Here is a 23,474-nt window from a genome sequence, read left to right as displayed (position 1 = left end):
TGGCTTTCCTATACACTAACAATGAACCAACAGAAAGAGAAATCAGGAAAACAACTCCATTCACAATTGGATCAAAAAAAATAAAATACCTAGGAATAAACCTAACCAAGGAAGTGAAAGACTTATACTCTGAAAACTACAAGTCACTCTTAAGAGAAATTAAAGGGGACACTAATAGATGGAAACTCATCCCATGCTCGTGGCTAGGAAGAATTAATATCGTCAAAATGGCCATCCTTCCCAAAGCAATATACAGATTTGATGCAATCCCTATGAAACTACCAGCTACATTCTTCAATGAACTGGAAAAAATAATTCAAAAATTCATATGGAAGCACCAAAGACCCCGAATAGCCCAAACAATCCTGAGAAAGAAGAATAAAGTAGGGGGGATCTCACTCACCAACTTCAAGCTCTACTATAAGCCATAGTAATCAAGACAATTTGGTACTTTCACAAGAGCAGAGCCAAAGACCAATAGAACAGACTAGACAATCCAGACATTAACCCAGACATATATGGTCAATTAATATTTGATAAAGGAGCCATGGACATATAATGGCAAAATGACAGTCTCTTCAACAGATGGTGCTGGCAAAACTGGACAGCTACATGTAGGAGAATGAAACTGGACCATTGTCTAACCCCATATACAAAAGTAAACTCAAAATGGATCAAAGACCTGAATGTAAGTCATGAAACCATTAAACTCTTGGAAGAAAACATAGGCAAAACCTCTTAGACATAAACATGAGTGACCTCTTCTTGAACATATCTCCCCGGGCAAGGAAAACAACAGCAAAAATGAATAAGTGGGACTATATTAAGCAGAAAAGCTTCTGTACAGCAAAAGACACCATCAATAGAACAAAAAGGAACCCTACAGTATGGGAGAATATATTTGAAAATGACACATCCGATAAAGGCTTGACGTCCAGAATATATAAAGAGCTCACATGCCTCAACAAACAAAAAACAAATAACCCAATTAAAAAATGGGCAAAGGAACTGAACAGACGGTTCTCCAAAAAAGAAATACAGATGGCCAACAGACACATGAAAAGATGCTCCACATCGCTAATTATCAGAGAAATGCAAATTAAAACTACAATGAGGTATCACCTCACACCAGTAAGGATGGCTGCCATCCAAAAGACAAACAACAACAAATGTTGGCGAGGCTGTGGAGAAAGGGGAACCCTCCTACACTGCTGGTGGGAATGTAAACTTGTTCAACCATTGTGGAAAGCAGTATGGAGGTACATCAAAATGCTCAAAACAGACATACCATTTGATCCAGGAATTGCACTCCTAGGAATTTACCCTAAGAATGCAGCAATCAAGTATGAGAAAGACCAATGTACCCCTATGTTTATCGCAGCACTATTTACAATAGCCAAGAATTGGAAGCAACCTAAATGTCCATCGATAGATGAATGGATAAAGAAGATGTGGTACATATACACAATGGAATACTACTCAGCCATAAGAAAAGGGCAAATCCAACCATTTGCAGCAACATGGATGGAGCTGGAGGGTATTATGCTCAGTGAAAGAAGCCAAGCAGAGAAAGAGAAATACCAAATGATTTCACTCATCTGTGGAATATAAGAACAAAGGAAAAACTGAAGGAACAAAACAGCAACAGAATCACAGAAATCAAGAATGGACTAACAGGTATCAAAGGGAAAGGGACTGGGGAGGATGGATGGGTAGGGAGGGATAAGGGGTAGCAGAAAAAGAGGGGTATTAAGATTAGCATCCATAGCGGGGTGGGAGAAAGGGGAGGGCTGTACAACACAGAGAAGACAAGTAGTGATTCTACAACAGTTTGCTACGCTGATGTACAGTGACTGTAAAGGAGTATATAGGGGGGACCTGGTATAGGGGAGAGCCTAGTAAACAAAGTAGTCGTCATGAAAGTGTAGATTAATGATTAAAAAAAAAAAAAAGCAGTTCCTATGTGGTGACCTCTAATGAGTTCTACACAATGATATAAAGGGCATATAAAAGTGTAGGCAAAGGGTCTGTTTGTGTTTATACAGAGGATCAAAGCCTAATTTGGCTACCCCGAAAATGAATTAAGATACGATATGAAAAAGAACTTCCAACATCAGCACTCTCGGGAAGACTCATGACAGAAGATGATCAGCAAAAAAAAAACTCCAACAAAGATCCACGCACTGCCACAGGTGTAGATGCATTCATCCCACCAGTTCCTGGACGTGCCATGGGAATGATGAAGGAGATATCTAAGCTGGCCTGTGCATACAGTAAAACAAAAAATTGGACTGGATCTATACTGTTTGAACTCAACCAACAATTAGGAGAAGTGCAAATTGTAGCACTCCAAAATCTTAAAACCACAGAGTATTGTTAAAAGAACATATGGGATATGAACAGTCCCCAGGAATGGGTTGTTCTAGTTTATCTGAATTCTCTCAGACTAAGTTCAGTCGGACAATATCCACCATATCATAGATAAGTTTTCACAAATGCCTAAGGTGCCTAACTGGTTTTCTTGGTTTCACTGGAGATGGCTGGTAATTACAGGTATGTTTTGGTTATGTAACTATACTCCTATTATGTTAATGTGTGTGCGCAATTTAAGTAGTAGCTTAAAACCTATCCATGCTGAAGTTACTCTACAAGAAGATATGTCAAAGAAATAATCAATCTTCCCATGTTTTCTTCCGCCTGCTACTTCTATAGCTTTTCTTCTTCCTTCCTAATTACAACCCTTAAATAGAATTCGTGCCTCATATCAAATTTACCGAGTATCATAATTCTTCCAAGTGGTAAAGATACCTCAAGACAAATGCTGGGCATAGAAGCTACAGGGCATAAATATGCAAAGAAGTAAAAAGCTAACCTTTTCAAACAATAAGGCTTCCCTCTCACTTACCAACTTTACATTTCCCTGTATGGCCCCGGAAGATGACTGGTTAGCCAGAGACGGGTAAGATTCCTCAAGGGAGGAACAACCTAAGACAGGCACAGTCGCAGGGGGGCCATCAGGTGAGAAATTGGGGATCAACAGAGGTGAGGCTTAGAACCTCACCCCCCCTGTTCTGAGAGAAATATTCTGCATACGTGGATGTTTTATTGCCCTTGTCTAGCTTGGATTAACACATAGTCTACAGGCACACACCTGATCATCTACATTTGCTCTCTTACAACACTAAACTATGTTTTCTACCTTTATCTTGTATCTACCTACCACTTCAGCATTTTATTAAAAATCATAATAATAAAGAGAGAAATGTGGTATCCACATATAAATCAAGTATAAAAACCAAATGAGTATTCATATTTGAACTGACTGTTTATAGTTCATAATGCATGAGCAAAACCGAAAGTTTCTGTGATGACTGCCCTTGTACTGTTCACTATGTAACTTATTAATTGTGTAAGAATTTGTACTCCATGTAAGAACTTGTTTGTTATGCCTCAGAAGATTGGAGACTGACGAAAATTAGGCTTGGGGTGGATTAATGATTGTGCATTGAGCATTGACTCCCCTATACAGAATTTTATTGTCGTTAACAACCATTTGATCAATAAATGTGAGAGATGCCCTCACAAAAAAAAACAACAAAAAAAACGGGACAGACTTCCAAGGTAAAATAAATAAGTAACCGGGATGTAATGTATAGCATAAGGAGTATAGTCAAGATATTGTAACAGCTTGGTAGGGTGATAGCTGGAACCTAGAATTATGTATATAAATGTTTTATCACTGTGTTGTACACTTGAAACTAATGTAATGTAATACTGTGCATCAACTACCCTTCAATAAAAAATAATCATTAATAAAAAAAAAATCAAATGAGTATTCATATTTGAACTGACTGTTTATAGTTCATAATGCATGAGCAAAACCGAAGTTTTCTGTGATGGCTGCCCTTGTACTCTTCACCATGTAAGAACTTATTCACTATGTAAGAATTTGTTTTCCATGTAAGAACTTGTTTGTTATGCCTCAGAAGATTGGAGACTGACGAAAATTAGGCTTGGGGTGGATTAATGATTGTGCATTGAGCATTGACTCCCCTATACAGAATTTTATTATTGTTAACCACCATTTGATCAGTAAATATGATAGATGCCCTCACAAAAAAAAAAAAAAGTATACACTTCCAATGGTAAAATAATAAGTAACCAGGATATAACGATATAGTCAAGATATTGTAACAGCTTGGTATGGTGATAGCTGGTACCTAGAATTGTCATGTATATAAATGTTGGATCCCTATGTTGTACACCTGAAACTAATGTAATGCAATACTGTGTGTCAACTACCCTTCAATAAAAAAATAATTATCTAAAAAAAAAAAAAAAAAAGAAATACAAATTCTCTCTCAATAAAACCAATTTTTAAAACCTGAAAGAAAAAGAAAAAAGAATCAAGAAATGATATAGACTCTAACTGCAAATTACTGTATGAGACAATTATCAGAAGAAATTATTTGGTATTTCATATTGATAACAATAAAATGAAAATAAATAAAACATTTTACTCAAGAGGCCTAGAAAAAGGCCTTATGATAGTGACAACACCTAAAATTCAATCTTTCTACCCATTATCTCAAAAACCATTCAGACCAGAGAAACCAAATAAATAACCCACACTTTCTGCATCACTCTAAGGAAGATAACCATAGAGTAGAAGTTACCTCTAAGTAAAGAATATTTATCACAAGTGAGAAGAACTATCTCTGGACTTCAAATTACCAAAATTCTATGTGTGTACATAGAGAACTCTGAAGAAATAGCTTAGTTAAGAGAAAAGGGAAGTGGAGATCCTGTTAGTGGGATAAAACAGATAAAATGAATATAAACTTCCATTTACATAAGCAAACATTAAAATAGGTCCACAGCCTAATAGGAAACAGCATGAACTATAGGAAAAAGATTAGCAATTGTATGGAATTTGAGGTAAAGAATTTAGGGAAAATCCTTTCTGAGGGGAATGAGGGAAGGTAAAAGAGGACAACACCTTTTAAGTTGTAATAGTTAATAGAAAAAGGAAGTAATATAAGTAAATTAATTCGAGGATCCCCATTCTCCATTCCTGACCACCTCTACTCCAGGTTTGTGAGGAAAACATGAGAGGAGGACTCATTCCAGGGCCTTCTGAAGATGAGGATGAGCAGGTGGACCACCCTGAGGAAAGGCTATGTGGCATTTGTTCTTGCCTATGGCTGTCTTCTTCCTGCTGTGGTGGTGGTCTGGAAAGAATAGCCTGCATTCCTACTGTGCGATTGAAGGTCCTAATTAGGGAGGGAATAGAGACACCATGTTTATAAATAATTGTGCATGTCTACTGTAATCTATACAAAGTCTGTAGAAAGGACATGCTAAGAGGACTTCTATGTTTCACCTAAAATAGAAATCTCAGGTTGGAAGAACATGGGCATGGTTTGAAAACAGCAAGATGAATAACAATGCGCTGATGCGTAAGGCCCAAAACAAAAAGTGGAGGAGGATTGCTTTGGGAAATTAGGACATTCCAAAGCAGTCAAAAAATGCGAGAATAAAGATGATGTGCATGTTTAGGACAAGATGCTTGCTTAGAAAAATCTTGAGAAGACCTTCAGCTTTCACCTTGGGTGATCTCTAGACTCAGTATCTATGTACGGATGAGCGTTGAAAAAGTGTTCCAGCACTTAGCCTATCTGCAAAGACTGGGAGACAACAAAATGCTGGCTATAAGAGGCTTGCTATAGATCCAAACAAACAAATAGGCTGAAAATGAAAAAGTGGAGAAATATACACTGTGCAAATAGTAACCAAAAGAGAGCAGGTGTGGTTATAGTAACATCAGACAAAATAGACTTTAGGTAAAAAACTGCTACAAGAGACAAAGAAAGACATTATGAATTGATTAAAAGGGTCAGTTTGTCAAGGATTATAATAGTTATATATATATATATCTATATGTACCAAACAACAAAGCCCTGTTTACAAACAATTCAACTGAGTAAATAAGATTTTACTGGCATTATTCAACAATTAATGAATGGGGCAGCATCCAATTTAGTAGATAGACTGAAGCTTTGAGGAGTTGTACAAAATAAAAGACTTTTATAGGAATATTGCAGGAACAAGGAAATCATACTAGAAAAAAAGCAGATTGGGTATTGCAAGATTACTTTCTTTTAAGGGATAACAGGGGTCTAATTAGGCAGATTACTTAACTAGTGGTGATTAGGTGATTCTTCATTGATTGGTTTAAGATTCCATTTCTGGGAGAGCTGAAATGATAAGTTAATCCTTGGTTTGGTGACATGGGGTTTACTTAAAGTAAGTGACTCCATTTTGGGCCTGTTGTCTGTTTTTTTAACAGCTCCAAACTGGTTGAAGGAGAAATTGACAGAATTGAACAGACATAGACTATTCTATAATACTATATGAAGAACACAATATACGACTTTCAATAATGGATAGAGCATCTAAGCAGAAGATCAATAATTAAATAGAGGTCTTACCACTGAAAATAACTAGCCCTAACAAACATATAAACCGTTCTATCCAACAAAAGCAAATAATGCATTCTTACTCAATGTGCAAGGAACATTATCCAGGATAGACCATATTTTAGGCCACAAAACAAGTCTAAGAGAACTTAAAAATATTGAAATCATACAAAATATCTTATTTAGTTACAATGAAATAAAGCTAAAAATCAGTAACAGAAGGAAAACTGAAAAATTCACAAATAGGCTAATTAAACAATACAGTAGCACAAATTAACACATTCTTAATCAAACGGCTGAAAGGAATTATAAGAGAAATTAGAAAATTCTTAGAGATGAATGAAAACACAACACTCCAAAACTTATAGGATGTACTCAAGGCAATGTTCAGAGAGATAAGCAGGGAGACAAAATTTTACATTAAAAAATAAAGACCTCAAGTCAATAATCTATCTTTATATACATATATGAACTAGAAAAAGTAGTGCAAACTAAAATCAAAGCTACCAGAAGTAAATAAATAAAGATTAGAGAGAAGAAAAATGAAGCAAAGAATAGAAAAACAACATAGAATTAATAAAACCAAATACTGGTTTTTTGAAAAAATTGATAAACTTGACATACTTTAGGTAGACTGACAAAGTGTAGACATTACCAAGAAAGTGAAGAGACAATCTACAGAATTGGTGAAAATATTTTTGAATCATATATTGGACAGATGATTAACATCCAGAATATATGAAGAACTCTTACAGCTCAAGAACAAAAGACAAACAACTCAATTACAAACTGGGTAAAGACTTGAGTAGACATTTCCCCAAAGAAGATGAAGATATACAAATGGTCATTAAACATATGAAATAATGCTCACCATCATTATTTATTGGGAGAATACAGATCAAAACCACAACAAGAAACCACTTCACACTCACTATGATGGCAATAATAATAATAATACAATAGAAAATAACAAGTGTTTCCCAGGATGTCTAGAATGTGGAATACTTGTACAGTGATAGTGGGAATGTAAACTGGTACAGCCACGGTAGAATAGGTTTTTGTGGTTTCTCAAAAAGGCATACATATAATCACCATATAACATCACTAGCTGTAACACCTAGAATAATTGAAATCAGGGACTCAAACAGATATTTGTATACCAATGTTCATGGCACAATTATTTACAATAGCTAAAAGGTGGAAATAATTCCAGCATCCATCAATAGAGAATGGATAAAATGTGGTATATACATGTAATGGATTGCTATTCACCCATGCTACAACGTAGATAAACCCTGAATATCATTCTGTGGGGTAAATGGAAGTTTTCAATCAGATTTCCCACCTGGCCTTGATAGTGATATACGTATAACGGCCTGTTTGCACATCAATGTGATGTTTACTATAGCAGAGCCACTGGTCCTTCACGGGATTGCGGCTCTGGGGTACGGGGTGGAGAGCAGCAGCCATTCTTCCTCCCCTCCATTCCTGGTATGTAATTGGTCAGGCGACTGCTAGTCACCAGGGACCTGCCCATGGAGTTCCTCCTGGAGGAAGGCGTGGGTGGGGAGGGTTGGTGCGGGGTGTAGAGGTGGATTGCGCTGTGGCTGGAGAGAGAGCCGGGGAGCAGAGTTGAGGGACAGGAGGCCGAGGTGCTGGGGCAGAGGAAGCCGAGCGGCTGGGGTTCGGAGCCGAGGGCAGAGCGGGAGAGAAACTGAGCCACGAGAAATAAACCTTTAATCCCCAACAGACCCTACCCCGTCTGCCTTCGGTTCCACGGGATTCATAGGGAACCCCCTTCCTCCAGGAGCCACACTAAGTGAAATGAGTTACACGCAAAATACAAAAGTTGTATGATTCCACTTGTATGAAATTCTAGAATAGGCAAATTCATAGAAACCGAGTAGACTAGAAGTTACAGTGGCAGACAGGAGGAGGATGGGGATTTATTTAATGGGTGTGGTTTGGGATAATGAAAACATCTTGGAGATAGTGGTAATAGTTGTATGACATTGTAAAGGTAATTAGTGCCAGTGAATTATGCACTCAAAGTTATTAAAATCCCAAATTCTATATATAAACAAATTTAAGGAATGTGGTCTATGGATCTGGAAGAAAATGTCAGAAAAGATAAGATTACCGAGAACTCAGTTATAAAATAAAAATAATCACAAAGAAGACTTGGGAATATCTTCCATTACAAGGATGTGTGTAAGGGGGATGGCTTGGAAGAATTGTTGGCAGAAAAATCAACAGCCAAGGACATTCAGAGGAAAGGACGACAGAGTGTGTTAACTTGTTAAAGCTATTATTAGACAATAGTAGATGCATGCTGGAATATTCAGCATCCTCTACAGACTAAACTGAGGCAATATTAATGTTTTCCTTTGACCTGAAACTGATGTCCTCTCTACTCCTCTGCTTTCTGTAGTGTGACCACCATGACTTCTCTTCTCAGGTCACCAGAATGTCCCAAAAACCATTCCCAATGTTAATACAGAATCTGATCTGCTCTTAGTTTCTATAGATACATGTGAAAAATATGATTTGATTGATACAATCATTTTGGGTTGTGGAATAAAACCTTAAAAAAAAGTTCAGCTTGTTTAAATTATCCCAGTGGGAATTTCCAGACTCACAGAGATACTGCAATACAGTTCTGCAAATCACAGTATCTCCTAGGTAAAGCTGTTTGGAAATCATACAGGAACCATGTATTATCTTTGTTTTCATTTCCCCGGAGAATGTAATAAATGTGCTGTTGAGGAGAGATAAAGAATAGTTGCCAACATACATGCTGAAGATGTCAGTTTCTTCTTTTCCTAAATATCAAAATAAAACTGGGAAAAGACTTGAATTTGCTTTAGAAAAAAGCTGGACACCTTACGTTAGAGAACAGGTGAATTCTATCTTCAGGATTCTTCAGAATTGTTTGCAGTGTGAGATTTATTAATACGTAGTCATTGAATTTATTCATTGATTCTGAGTAAGGTAGTTGTGAATGATTGTATGTACCTTAGATTTAAGACAAATATCTGGTGTGTTGGTCACATTAAATTTTACTTTACCAACCCACGATTAACCACTGTCCTTAGATTAATAAGAAATATAGTTTTAGAATATATTATTAAAGTATCAATTTAATGATTATTTGTGCTTGACTAATACTTACTGGAAAATTTTAGTCATGATTAGTATACAATAAACTGTTCAAACTATAGTTCTATATACCTAATGAACAGGTATAGAATGGCTCATATGGTTGTATATTTTTTATATCATCTATATATGATAACTTATACTTTCTGTATCAATTAAATAAAATAATTCAAAACATGGCAGTAATAAATTTTTTCATGATTTCAGAAAAGTTCAGGGGAAAGAAAACAGAAAGTGAAAGATTTGTATCAGTGAAGGATAGAGAAAATCTGGAAAGGAAAACTCAAGAAATACAGAAGGTGTCAAATGATTCCATTCCTACTTCCTGTTACTTGTCTTAATGTGTCATATTTGTAGTATGTGTTTCTGATTTCTGTATTTAATCATCACCTATTCTATTATTCTATTTAAACATCACCTATTCTGTTACAATAGGATATTAATGATGATTATCTGAATATTCCTACAGATGGGTGGAAGGGTGGAGAATAAAATTCAGGTTTTTTTTTTCTGTACATTTTGTGGACCACCTGGGGAGGAGACCACCAGGGTTTTAGGGAAAATGACCTGAGTTTTAACATATAAGACTACACTAAAGGATGTAGTCTCCACCATAATCCAATAGATGAAGAAATCAGGAAGGTTACAAGGATGGGATTTATGAACCAAATGGTGCTTGCTGACAAACAGGATACTGGTAGAAATCAGGAGGACCACTCTGAATGGTGATCTCTCCCTCTCTCTATCATTCTGAAGTAAATTTGATTATAAACCTTCTGTATTTTTCTCTCTCTCCAATACATGACAAAACAATAGTGATATATAATTAAAATGAACTTGCTTTTCATTCTTTCAAAAATTGAAAGTGAATGTAGGCAATTATTTGGCAAATACATACTGATTACTTAAAATGATCAAAATATAATGTGCGGCTATAAAGAGGAAATAAACGGAATTAATATTTTAATACATGATAAGGCCAGATGTCATCAAATTGATAAAATTATGAATGTGTTGTCTAGTTATTCATGATTTATTTACACAGCCATAGTCTTATTATGGAAGAACCAGAAAAATAAGAGTTTTCTTACAAAATAAGAATATCAGTGAAGCTTAGGTGATTTCAGGCTTTTTCCCTTCTAGCACAATACCTGACACATAGTAAAGAGTAATTAATTAATCAGTCTTTTCCTAAATCAACAGGAGATGAGTTTCATTTTCCTTACTTGAGAGATAAATAAGTGAGGTTCAGAAAGGTGATGTAATTTGTCCAAAAACCAGACACCCAAGATACAACATAGAGCTGAAATGCATAAAATTTTGCTTTGTTTTGTTTAGTTTAGTTTTTCCCAGTAGGCACTGGCTTCTTTAGGATAGTTAGGCACTGGCCCTAACACTTACCAAGATTTTCTTGAAGAGACGTTAAAGCATTTAACAATGTGACAAAAATAGATAAGCATATGAAACCAAATAGTTCTAATTACCAAAAACTTAGAAAGTTGTAGTATGCATTGTGTGGTGGGCTCTACTAATTGTGCTATCGGAAAAGAGTAGGAGTTGAATGGACAATGACAGGATCGAATAAGGGCTGACTGAGAATGGCAAAAGTCCAGTTCTCCGGCAGCACAGTCTTTAGCAATCAAGGGAAGAATACTTAGGTTTAAACTATACACTCTGGAGATGTCCTTGTACCTGGATTGCATAAAGGGAAGATGTTTAAGGAGTTCAAAATAGTAGGCTATGAGGGATCCAGACAAGAGGAGAGAGAGCCTGGAGGGTCTCCCTCTTCCTGGGAGGAAGGCCACTTTGCTGTGATTGTGCAATTGGATCAGCTGACCTTAGAGGAGATAAGGGACAACAACGTGAAGCTAAGGTTGTAACTTTATTCTAATATGTTGGTGTAGCTCTGGGGAAATATGTTCGCAGTCCGGGGCAAATTACCTTTGAGGCCAAAATCAGTCAAAGGAGAAATAAAGTGGGAGAAACGCGTTTATTGTTTACAAGCAGTCGTCCACTTCCACCCGCCTGGGTCTCTCGTGACCCGGCTGCAGAAAAGGAACCTCAGCCAACCTCTCTGGTCCAGATATGCCCTCGCTCCCCCGTGTAGTCACCTATTGCTATGGAGATGGACTAAGGCCCGGCGAAGCTGGAGCCATGGCTGTGCCGGGCGTACCTGGAGGGGGTGCAGAGCGAAGGAGCTTCCTCCCTGGACAGTGGCAGCCTCAGCCTCTGCCTGTCCAGCTCCAACAGCCTGTTTGAGGACCTGGAGCACTTCCTCATGGAGGTGGAGCCTGCCTAGGGCCAGACCACGTGCCCCAATCCAATAAAAATAACCCAAGGAAAAAACAAACAAACAAACAAAAAAACGTGTCTCTCAGGCGAGAGATTCTGGAAATATGGGATTATACTCACAGTTTGGGAGAAAGGTAACCAGCCACCAACACCCAGCTGCTGACTCTTCTTAATTTAAGTCAGAATCATGAACAGGTCAGGCCCAAAAGAGGTCTTTAAAGACCTGGTTTAACTCCCACAGTTTACTTTTGGTTAAACTGAAACTCATAAAAGGGATGCAGCATATTAAAAATCATTGAGTTAAGAGGTGCTTTATGAAGGAGATTTTTTTTTTATAAATAGTCTAGTATTCTGAAGGGTATCTACTCTAGATAAGGTGATATTATTATCTGTCTTAAAAATATGAAATTATTCTTGTAGATATATAGGAGCCATACCTTCTTAGCTTTCTATAGAAATACTTGAAAATAGAGGAAATCATACTTTCAAGTGATTCAGGGATATAGATTGCAGTTTTTGAGTCAGACACAACAGTAGATTTTATGTTTTAAAAAGTAAATGAAATGATAGGTCTTTTTCACAACTTTTTTTCCATCTTTCTAATAAACTAGATTGGGTAAATTTATGTGCCTATTATTTTTTAAAGAACATTGTGTTTTGTCTGAAATACCCAAGTATTTGTAAAACAAAATAATCTTCATTAAAAAATGTCTTTGTTCGGGTAAGATTCCTCAAGGGAGGAACAACCTAAGACAGGCACAGTCACAGGGGGTATCAGGTGAGAAATTGGGGATCAACAGAGGTGAGGCTTAGAACCTCACCCCCCCTGTTCTGAGAGAAATATTCTGCATACGTGGATGTTTTATTGCCCTGGTCTAGCTTGGATTAACACATAGTCTACAGGCACACACCTGATCATCTACATTTGCTCTCTTACAACACTAAACTGTGTTTTCTACCTTTATATTGTATCTACCTACCACTTCAGCATTTTATTAAAAATCATAATAATAAAGAGAGAAATGTGGTATCCACATATAAATCAAGTATAAAAATCAGATGAGTGTTCATATTTGAACTGACTGTTTATAGTTCATAATGCATGAGCAAAACCGAAGGTTTCTGTGATGGCTGCCCCTGTACTGTTCACCATGTAAGAACTTATTCACTATGTAAGAATTTGTTCTACATGTAAGAACTTGTTTGTTATGCCTCAGAAGATTGGAGACTGACGAAAATTAGGCTTGGGGTGGATTAATGATTGTGCATTGAGCATTGACTCCCCTATACAGAATCTTATTGTTGTTAACAACCATTTGATCAATAAATATGAGAGATGCCCTCACAAAAAAAAAAAAAAAGGTATACACTTCCAATGGTAAAATAATAAGTAACCGGGATGTAATGAATATAGTCAAGATATTGTAACAGCTTTTTATGGTGATAGCTGGTACCTAGAATTGTCATGTATATAAATGTTGAATCACTATGTTGTACACCTGAAACTAATGTAATGTAATACTGTGTGTCAACTACCCTTCAATAAAAAATAATTATCTACAAAAAAAAAAAGTCTTTGTTTATTTTCCTGGTAATTCCTGATTATGCCATCAATTTTTCACTTTTGGACTGAAAACACACTTAACAAATGACATTTGCGCTGTATTTTACAAATGTGATTTGATCTATTACCTGATAGAGATTCTCACAAATCCCTGTGGATGAGATCAAGCAGAATTTTAGACTATCGGTGAGGGAAAAGAGGTTGAGAAAACTTAGTTACTATCAGTTCATGCAACAAGTTAAAACATGAAGTAAAGACTAGGCTATAATTAAAAATTTAACTTTCAGTTCTTTTCAATATATCACAGGAATTTAATTTTGGGGATGCTAGAGCACTGAATTCTTTTAAATCATTGCAAATAATTTTAAAATCCTAAAATGCAATCATTAATTGAATGAGAAGGCTTATTTGACCACTATGAATATCCCCTCTTCATTTTTCAGTAGAAAGAATACCAAGCTGTCACTTTGAAGTGGTTGATGTTAACTCAGCACAGAGAAGACAAGTGATGTCTCTATAGCAACTTACTATGCTGATAGACAGTGACTGTAGTGGGGTCGAGGTGGGGAGGACTTGATAATATGGGTGAATGTTGAAACCTCAATGTTACTCATGTGAAACCTTCATAATATTGCATACCAATTATACTTTAATTAAAAAAAAGAATTTATGGTGTGATATAGTGGAATGGTCAACAGCTTGTTTCTCAATAGTTCTTCCTTAGCTTATCGATGATGCCTGAAATTCTACTTATAAAAAAATGTATTTGTCAAAGGCTTAATAGCTATTACGAAAGAGATATTAATAGTGTTAATTCTACATTGAGAAAGAGGAGGAAGTAAAAGTGATGAGAATGAAAGAGAGTTAAAATAATGGGAATGAAAGAGAGAAGAAATGAAAGATATGGAGACCGTAATGTGGAAACTGAAAGGAATACACATTTTAGGTATGACTGATTATGAAGAGTTGAACAATTTGTGTACATCGATTAGATAAAAGCTGGTTTATGCAAGTGGGTAAGGTATTATGTGAGACTCTAAGATCCAAGCAAAACCTATTATTATTATCCTCTAATGTGTTGGCGAGTGTCAAATATGTTTGAGATGATAATCTTTTGAAAAATACAGATAATCATATTTCTCTTATTATTCTTTTGGTTGACTATAAAATGTAATCCAGTTGTAAATTAAGTATATTAATAAATAGAGAAATATAACTGATTATGGCCAAGTATAAATGCCTTATGGTTTCAAATACGTATGTTGATTTTTCTATTTATTACCTTTCTATATAGGACACATGACAGGTAATTTTTCACATATAACATTTTCCACATACTATACTTCATGTATTTGCACTTTTTGTATTTTCACTCAGTGTTTCATTTCTGTGTATATTTTTTCAATAATAAACAGTGAGAACAGCAAAGAGATTTCTGATTTTTTTTCTAAAAATACCATTTCTGCAATTCCATAGAGGTATAATCTCATTTATGTTCGATAATACATGTTAATGGAATGGTTACATAAATATTCTGTATTTTACAATGTTAGTCTTCATCTCAGGTACCTAAGATGTTTACCAGTAATGTTTTCAAGAAAATGATAAAAAGACAAGCAGGAAAGCCTTCCAAAATAAAAATTAAATTTCTACCTTATATAACATTTGAACCCTTTCCACTGTAATCTGCCTCATACCAAGGAATGATAAGAATCATCATATTTAAATATTTATATAACAAAAATTCACAATGTTTCTGATTTCAGGTAGCTACAAACTGCTCTGGATCATAGAAAGTAGAAATAACATCACAGAATTTATTCTCTTAGGACTTTCTCAGAAAAAGGAGATAGAAATTCTCTGTTTTTTACTGTTCTTATTTTGTCACATAGCGATTTTCATTGCAAACCTGCTTGTCGTGATTTCAATCACCTGCAGTCAACTTATTAATTAGCTTATGTATTTCTTCCTGACTTATCTCTCACTCTCAGACCTTTGCTACACTTCTACTATGACCCCAAAATTAATCATTGACTTGCTGGCAGAAAAGAAGAACATTTTCTACAATGGCTGCATGACATAGCTCTTTACCATGCACTTTTTTGGGGACATAGAGGTCTTCATCCTCACAGGGATGGCCTATGACCATTATGTGGCCATCTGCAAGCCCCTGCACTACGCAGTCATCATGAGCAGGCAGAGGTGTGACGTCCTGATCGCCACTTCCTGTGCTGGGGGATTCCTCCATTCCTTCGGTCAGTTTATTCTCGCCATCTTTTACCCTACTGTGGCCCCAATGAGATAGACCACTACTTCTGCGATGTGTATCCTTTGCTGAAACTAGCCTGCATGGACACAAGGAGAATCGGTCTCCTGGTCATTGCCAATTCGGATGTGATGGGTCTGGTGACTTTGTGGTCTTGCTGGTATCCCATGCTGTGATCCTGCATGCAGTCAGGTCCTACTCTGCAGAGAATTCGTCGCAAAGCTCTTTCTACATGCAGTTCCCACATCACTGTGCTGGTCCTTTTTTATTCTCCTTTACTCTTTATTTATATTAGAACAGTAATTACTCTCCCAGAAGACAAAGTGTTTGCTCTTTTCTACCCCATCATTGCTCCCATGCTCAACCCTCTGATTTACACACTCAGGAACATGGACATGAAGAACACCATGAAGACACTGTGGTGCCGTGTACCAAAGTAAGGAAATAAACAGAAAGACATCACTGATTTTTCACTACAGAGCTTGTGGAACATATGACTTTTCTATACCAAAACTTGAAAAATGCATAGTGCTATATCTCTTATACCTAGCTATTAGGACTAGCTAACTAGCTAATTAGGACTGGGGAGGAACTCAAAGTTCAATAGAAATTCTACTGATATGAAATATTTGCATATGAATTTGTTTTCAGGATGCTATAAAAGACATATTCAGTAAAGATGGGTTAGTATCATCGAGGTTTCCTGAAACAGATGGAGGTGTAAAGAGAAAAATAACAGAGTGTTGTGACTCATTTTAAAATACCCACCAAGCAAAACTGAAAATATCATGTTCTAGAAACTCTTAAAAAATACCCTAACATACCTTCCTAGTTGCTCTTTATCTAATTCTTGATAGTTATGCCAAGACTGCTGAGTAAGGGTTGCACAGTGTTCATGTCAGAATTAGAGCAGAAAGGTGAAAGATCACCCTCTGGTGTACAATAAGCAGGGGCTTTGGGTCAGATACCTAAGCAGACAGGAACAGGTCCCACCCTGTCCTGGATGAGGTCCTCCTCCGTCCACCTACTCCCTTGTAACCAGATGACAGAACACACCCAAACCTCTCCTGTATGGTTCAGTCTCCTGCCTTATCAGGGCCAAACAGGGTGTAAAAAGCCCAATGGGGCTTCCAGACCACCAACACAGGTTGACTGCAGGCACACTAAGACCTAGAAGGTGACTGAAGCTACCTCGGGGTTCATTATCATTATACCAAAATTACAATAAATTTACATTGTGGTTTTGCCCCTCTGCAACCCAGTGGGTTTCACTTAGGTACTTAAAGGTAAGCACCTGCACAATAGAAAGAAAGTTATATAACCTAGAGCTGTCAATCAACATGTCACTTAAATGATGTAAGATGCAGGGAGGGACTTCCCACCATTTAAAAAACCAACTCTAACCCTAACCCTGACCCTAACCCCCCACAGCAGGGCTGCTTCTGGTTTCCAGACAGCCGCTCTCCCCTCTTCTCAAGAGTGTACTTTTGGTTTGCTTAATAAACTCCTGCCGCTCAAGATTGTTCTGTGTCTTGACTGAATTCCTTCCTTCAAGAAGACATAGACAAGGACCAAGGAAACACAATGCACTCAAGTGGTAGCTTTTGGTAAGAAGACCAGCAACGCCATGGAGTTTGCCTCTGTTTAAAAGAGCTCTATCCTCCAGCTGCAGACTTGTATTGTTGAAAAATAAAACTTCTCATCTTGTCTTCTCAAGAACTTCACTTAACATCACTTCATGGATTCTCGTGTCTTTCTAGGCATCAGCAATTTTTTTCTCTCTGCTGGATCATTGATACCAGTATAAAATTGTGGTGAAAAATAATGAAATTCTTTGCAGTTTAGAGACTGTCTTTACTAGTTCTTCCATTCAGGCTATGTGCCTTTCATTGTCTTTGACTAGGGTATTTTACAATGCTATGGATACAGAAATTAACTCACAGAACACGTGATTCACTTCAGCCCTTCTTAGCAGACTGTATGTGTGGGGGACATTTTGTGCTTGTCTGGCTTCTGCATTAAATACTAGGTAAGATAAAATTTTTGATGTGTTTATTCACTATTTGTATGAAAATAACAATTATATCTTCCTTTAAAATTTATTGTTTAATAAAATGTTGCTCTGGGAGGCGGCATTTCCCTGCCCAGGGCAAGTTCCTTATGAATCTTATGAAATCACATAAAGGCAAGGGCAATGACATGGGGCTTAAAAGGGGTCTTGTTCTCACTGCAGTGGGTCTCAGTTCTCTTGTCCACCCAGCCTCTGCCATCTCCTCGTTCTCCTGGCAGGATGCCCTTCTCATTCTCCAGGCGCTGTGCTCCTGTGCTCAGACTCCACAGCTTTCACGGCACCCCCGGGGGCCCTCCACTTCCCCTGCCCCCACACCAGGAGGAACTCCACTGGCAGGTCTCTGGTGGCTAATGGGCACCTGACCAATTATACGCCAGGAACTGAGGGGAGGAGAGAATGGGTGGTTCCTCTCCTCCCCTCGCCTCAGCTGGTACTCCCAGTGACTGACCAGCTGCTCTGTCCCCAGTAAACATCTCCTTGATGTGCAAGCAGGCTCTTACACAATGGGTGCTGTTAAGGCCAGTGGGGAGTCATGGTCAGAAATCTCCATTTTCCCAACACAAAATGAACTGTTACTTCTTTCATTTAATTCTCAGCGAATTCTTTCCTGGTCAACCTAGATACAATTTCCACACTTACTCACATTCACACCCAATTCTTTTTATCCCTCTTTATTGCTTAATTTTATCCTTAGACTTATAGTATCTAACCTATTACACATCTGATGTATTTACCTTACTTAGTGACGGTCTCAATTAAAATGTAAGCTCAATAAAGGCAGGGATATCTGTGTTTTTTTCACTGTTTAGAATAATGGCTGGCTATAATAAATAATAAGTATTTGTTGAATGAGTAAATGCTGAATAAATATATTGAGAAAAATCTCTAATGACAGAGAATATAACCCAAAAAGGGGGGGTAGGGCATATTGATAGTACTATGTATGTATTATATAAATAAATATATAACATTTATATATTACAAATACATATTCTTTATATATATTACATTCTATATATATATATATATTCAGAAAGTATTACATTCCTTATATAGATTCAGAAATATTTCTAGGTTTCAGAATCTCTTCCAAAAAATGAATTGCCCATTCCAAAATCAGTTCCTTATTAAGCTAATACCTGAGAAAGCAAAGAACCCCTTCAGGATTCTAATTTTGCATATGAGTTCAGATGTTGCCAGAAGTCTACCTAAATCTCTCTTTCCTGTTCATTATTCTCAGAAACCTGAGATTCTTTGTACCAGCAGTTTCTAGGTTAGCACATATCACAGCTGTCACCAATGAAACTGAACTGGGAATTCACTGTGTAATTCTGGGAAAGTTTTGCTTCCTGTTAAGTTTTTTTCATTCTTTGTCCTCTTCTTCTTTCCTGAAACATGGACATGCAAGTATAAATATAGCAGCCATTTTGTAACCTTAAGGGCAAATGCTTCATGAAAAACATGGTAGAGCAAGGATCTAGAAGGATCGTGGGTTTACAACTGTATCAGCAACTATATCTCTCAATCAATTTAATAATAGTTTTAAATCCTATGTTCTCATAAACTTTGCTTTTATGGACTTATTATTACATTAAAAAATTATTTGCTTAAGTTCCTAAATATTTTCTACTAAATATGATTGAGGGCAATCCCAACTAATACATACATGGTTTTTTTCACCCCTGGACACTTATTCTTCTGCATAAACATTAGGATTATTTTATTAAAAGTGAAAACAGGGAAATACCTTAGAATTTTAATTAAAAATTAAATTGAATTTACATGTTAATTCAGGAAATTGTTATATTTATGATATCTGCTCATCTAAAACTTTGGTATATGATTCTGTCAGTGTTTACTTAATGGCTTTAATTAAGGTCATATAGTTTTCTCCCTATTGGCTTGACTTTCTTTTATTAAAATTTATTTGTAAGTAATTGCTTTCTTACTTACTTATTGCTTTCTTACTATTATACACAGAACCTTTTATCTCCTTTTCTAATTTTTGTTCCTAGATTATATGCAGTGAACTTTTCTTATGTATACATATGTTAGATCTAGCTACCTTACCAATTTTCTTATTATTTCTAGGTATTTTACGATTTCTTAAAGATTTTATAGGATCACAACCTAACCCATTTCACAGATGGATAAAGTTGCCTCATAGAATTTTATCATCTTTCTCATTTAATTATTAGCAAAATATTTGCATCTAACATGTTCAGGCCATGCTTCACCAAACCACTGTAGCTATTGGTTGATTTTTAAAAAGTTAAGGCTGGCTTTCCACCATGTGAGGATGCAGCAAGAAGATGGCCATCCTGAACCAGGAAGTAGAGCCCTCATTAGACATGGACTCTGTTGAAAACTTGATCTTGGACTTCCTAGCTCCAAAACGTGTTGGTCCTCCATGACCAGCAGCCCCAGCAGAGCAATGTGATAAGAACCAGATGGAAAAGATAACTACACTAGTTGTGGGTTCACTCTGTAGACACAGAATGGAAAAATAAGGATTTTCCCCATATAGAGCACAAGAGACCATTTTTTCTGCTTCTCTTCTTTAAAAATTAGTCTTCTTGGAGACTGGATGGAAGGATACTTACTATGATAGGCTGAGTAAGGTTTCTCCAAAATATATCTATGACCTAATCTCTGGAACCTGTTAAAAGTTAACTCATATGGCAAAAAGTGACTTTGTAGACATGATTAAATTAACTATATTTAGATGGGGGTAGATTATCTGGGTGGGCCCTAAATGCAGTCACAAGTGTCCTGCCTGACAAAAGTGAAGTTGAAGATTCAGCACAGAGAAAAAGTCATGTGAAGTAAAGGGAAGCAGAGACTAGAGAAGATGCTACACCAGTGTATTTGAAAACAGAAGAGATCATGAGCCAAAAGATACTGTTCTGAAGGTTAGAATGACAAGGAAACACTCTATCTGCCAGAGCCTCCAAAGAAAGCACAGCCCTGAGAAAATCCAGGTTTTGGCCCAGTGAAACTGACTTCAGGCTTCAGGAGCTGTAAGAGAGTAAGTTGGCATTGTCATTTGCAACAAAGCATGGAAGAAGTCAAGCCTAAAGGCACACTCAAAAACACTGGGGAATGTGGTGAAAGGCAATTTGGAGGAGATTTGAGATGTAGGTTAAATGGTAAGCCAGGAAGCTGACAGAACAAAACTGAAAAATGAGTCAGCTGAGGAACCCTCTTGGGATTAAAACAAGTATCAAACTCTGACCTCAGATACAATTCTTTTCAAAACCCATGATTTGGTCGGAATGGTTTACAGAGCAGTTTATGCTTCAGAACACTGTTGAAATCAACTGAGCAACAGGCAGCAATTGGTGATGCTAGCCACCTGAGTGCAATCAAGGGAAGAGAAGAGAGCTCAATCAAAATCACTGCCATCCTAGGATGGCTGTGGCCTGAGCAAGCCTGCGGGAAAGAAAATGACCTCACTGAAATGATCCAGACAGTGACTAAACAAATTAAAAAGCAAATAACAATAGCAAGCACTTTTGTGTTTCAGTGTATACCATGAAGAAATGGTAAAGACAATCCAGAGACTGGAAGGATATATTTGCAAATCATGAATCTAAAAAAGGATGTGTATCTAGAATGTATAAAAACTCTTACTATTCAATAATAAAAAGTCAAATAATCCAAAAAAAGTTTTGGCTGACATTAACTGTTTCTAGGCTCAAGGTTTAATATTGTCATTATATTAGATGGATTAATTATTTGTGGAGAATATAAACATAAGTAAAAATTCACCAGGAAAATTTTCCACTGACTAGGAAACTCTGGGAAAGTTTCTCAACATCTGTACTTCAATCCTCTCAACTGTAAAAAGGGAATAATAATGATAATACCTAACCATGAGACTAGCCCAAGTATTAAATGAGTAGCAATTTAGAGTACTGGTTGGCACAGAGCAATTATTCAATGAATATTAGGTCTGAACACATTTTCAGACACAATGTGTGGATGATTTTGGATAGAGCCAAAGAAGCTGAGTAAATTCTTTATCTGAACTGACATGAAACAAAAAGAAATAAACAATTAGAATATGAGCGTGCTTGGACTCAGGAGTCCAGAGGGAGACAAACGTCTCAGTCAAAACTCCAACATGAAAGCCAGATAGACAGAGTCACATGGCCAAGGAGCTATGCATCACCACATTACTGCTGTAGGTCAGGGTGGATATGGGATGTCATGAAGGATAATGCCAATATCTGTCAGATGGCAAACACTGGAGCTGAAGATCATTTGATTTATTTCAACAAGAATAGGAAAAAATAAAAGACAGTGAAAGAATATTGAAGAAGAAAAAAGAAATTTTATAAAAAATAATCTCTATCATAGAGAAAGGCTCGAACTCTGAAAATTATTTCCTATGGGAACAAGAAGGAAAAGTCTGCTGTCTTCAGTAGGTTGCAAGAGAATGTCTACAAAACTGAAACAGAAAGTTTTATGGAGAACAAATTGACATTCAAGAGAAAATGGATGTGTCAAGGTAACAAATCCTACCATTTGCAACAACATGGATGGAGCTAGAGGGTATTATGCTCAGTGAAATAAGCCAAGTGGAGAAAGACAAATACCAAATGATTTCACTCATCTGTGGAGTATAAGAACAAAAGAAAAACTGAAGGAACAAAACAGCAGCAGAATCACAGAACCCAAGAATGGACTAACAGTTACCAAAGGGAAAGAGACTGGGGAGAATGGGAGGGTAGGGAAGGATAAGGGTGGGGAAGAAGAAAGGGGGTATTACGATTAGCATGTATAATGTGGGGGGTGGGGGAAAGGGGAGGGCTTTGCAACACAGAGAAGACAAGTAGTGATTCTACAACATCTTACTATGCTGATGGACAGTGACTGTAATGGGGTTTGTGGGGGGGACTTGGGGTAGGGGAGAGCCTAGTAAACATAATGTTCTTCAAAAAAAAAAAAGATAGCTAGAAGAGTAGGGGAAAAGTAAAAAGTAGGTATGGGTTTCACTAGAGCATGGATTAAAAAAAATTAATCTCAAGGGTCTTCAAGGCTCCACTTTCATTAAATCTCACAGAAACACTGATGTATTTCCAATGACTCCTCTATACATTCATAAGTTAATTTGCTGTCATATATTACAAGCACTAGGAAAATTCTTCAATGTTCTGTATCTTTTTCCCACTCTGCTTGAAAAAAATAGATTTTCCAACTATCTCCTAATATCACTTACTCTCTTAAAAGTCAGAGAAGGACAATTTTTACTCTCTCGACATTTTAGCATTTTCCTGGTTGTAATCCAGCTAATTGTGTGTGGCATGAGCTTGCTTGGGAAAAAAATACAGTCTCATATTCTATACTAAGTAGGTTAGTGATTAATGTGTAGTTTGAATTTTGTTTTTTAAAGATTCAACATTTTTTTTATAATGAGCAAAATCCAAAAATATGAGTTCTTAATTATGATAATACTAATTTTTCTAGTTATGTTCTCATTCTTCAGAAAACTCAAAAGTTCCTAATCAAACTTATGTTTGTAAAGTCCTTTGATTTTTTTATGACCCTATACATGCTTTTTTAGTAAGAATTCATTTATTCGTTCAATAAAATTTATTGAGTACTTAAAAAAAGAAGAAAATGGATGTGAAAACAGAA

At 36.6% G+C, this 23,474-nt stretch overlaps 1 protein-coding gene and 1 pseudogene across 1 annotated transcript in view; both read left to right on the top strand.

Moving 5' to 3' along the window:
• Window positions 1-23,474, top strand: part of LOC130680517 (uncharacterized) — a 634,026-nt gene that overhangs the window by 369,200 nt on the left and 241,352 nt on the right. The window lies entirely within an intron of this gene.
• LOC130680547 (olfactory receptor 4P4-like) lies at window positions 15,452-16,200 on the top strand (annotated as a pseudogene).

This window comes from Manis pentadactyla, chromosome 14, assembly GCF_030020395.1.
Source record: "Manis pentadactyla isolate mManPen7 chromosome 14, mManPen7.hap1, whole genome shotgun sequence".
In the NCBI taxonomy this organism is placed as follows: domain Eukaryota; kingdom Metazoa; phylum Chordata; class Mammalia; order Pholidota; family Manidae; genus Manis; species Manis pentadactyla.
Note: the sequence above shows the minus strand (reverse complement) of the source record. Positions and strands in the feature narration are given on the sequence as shown.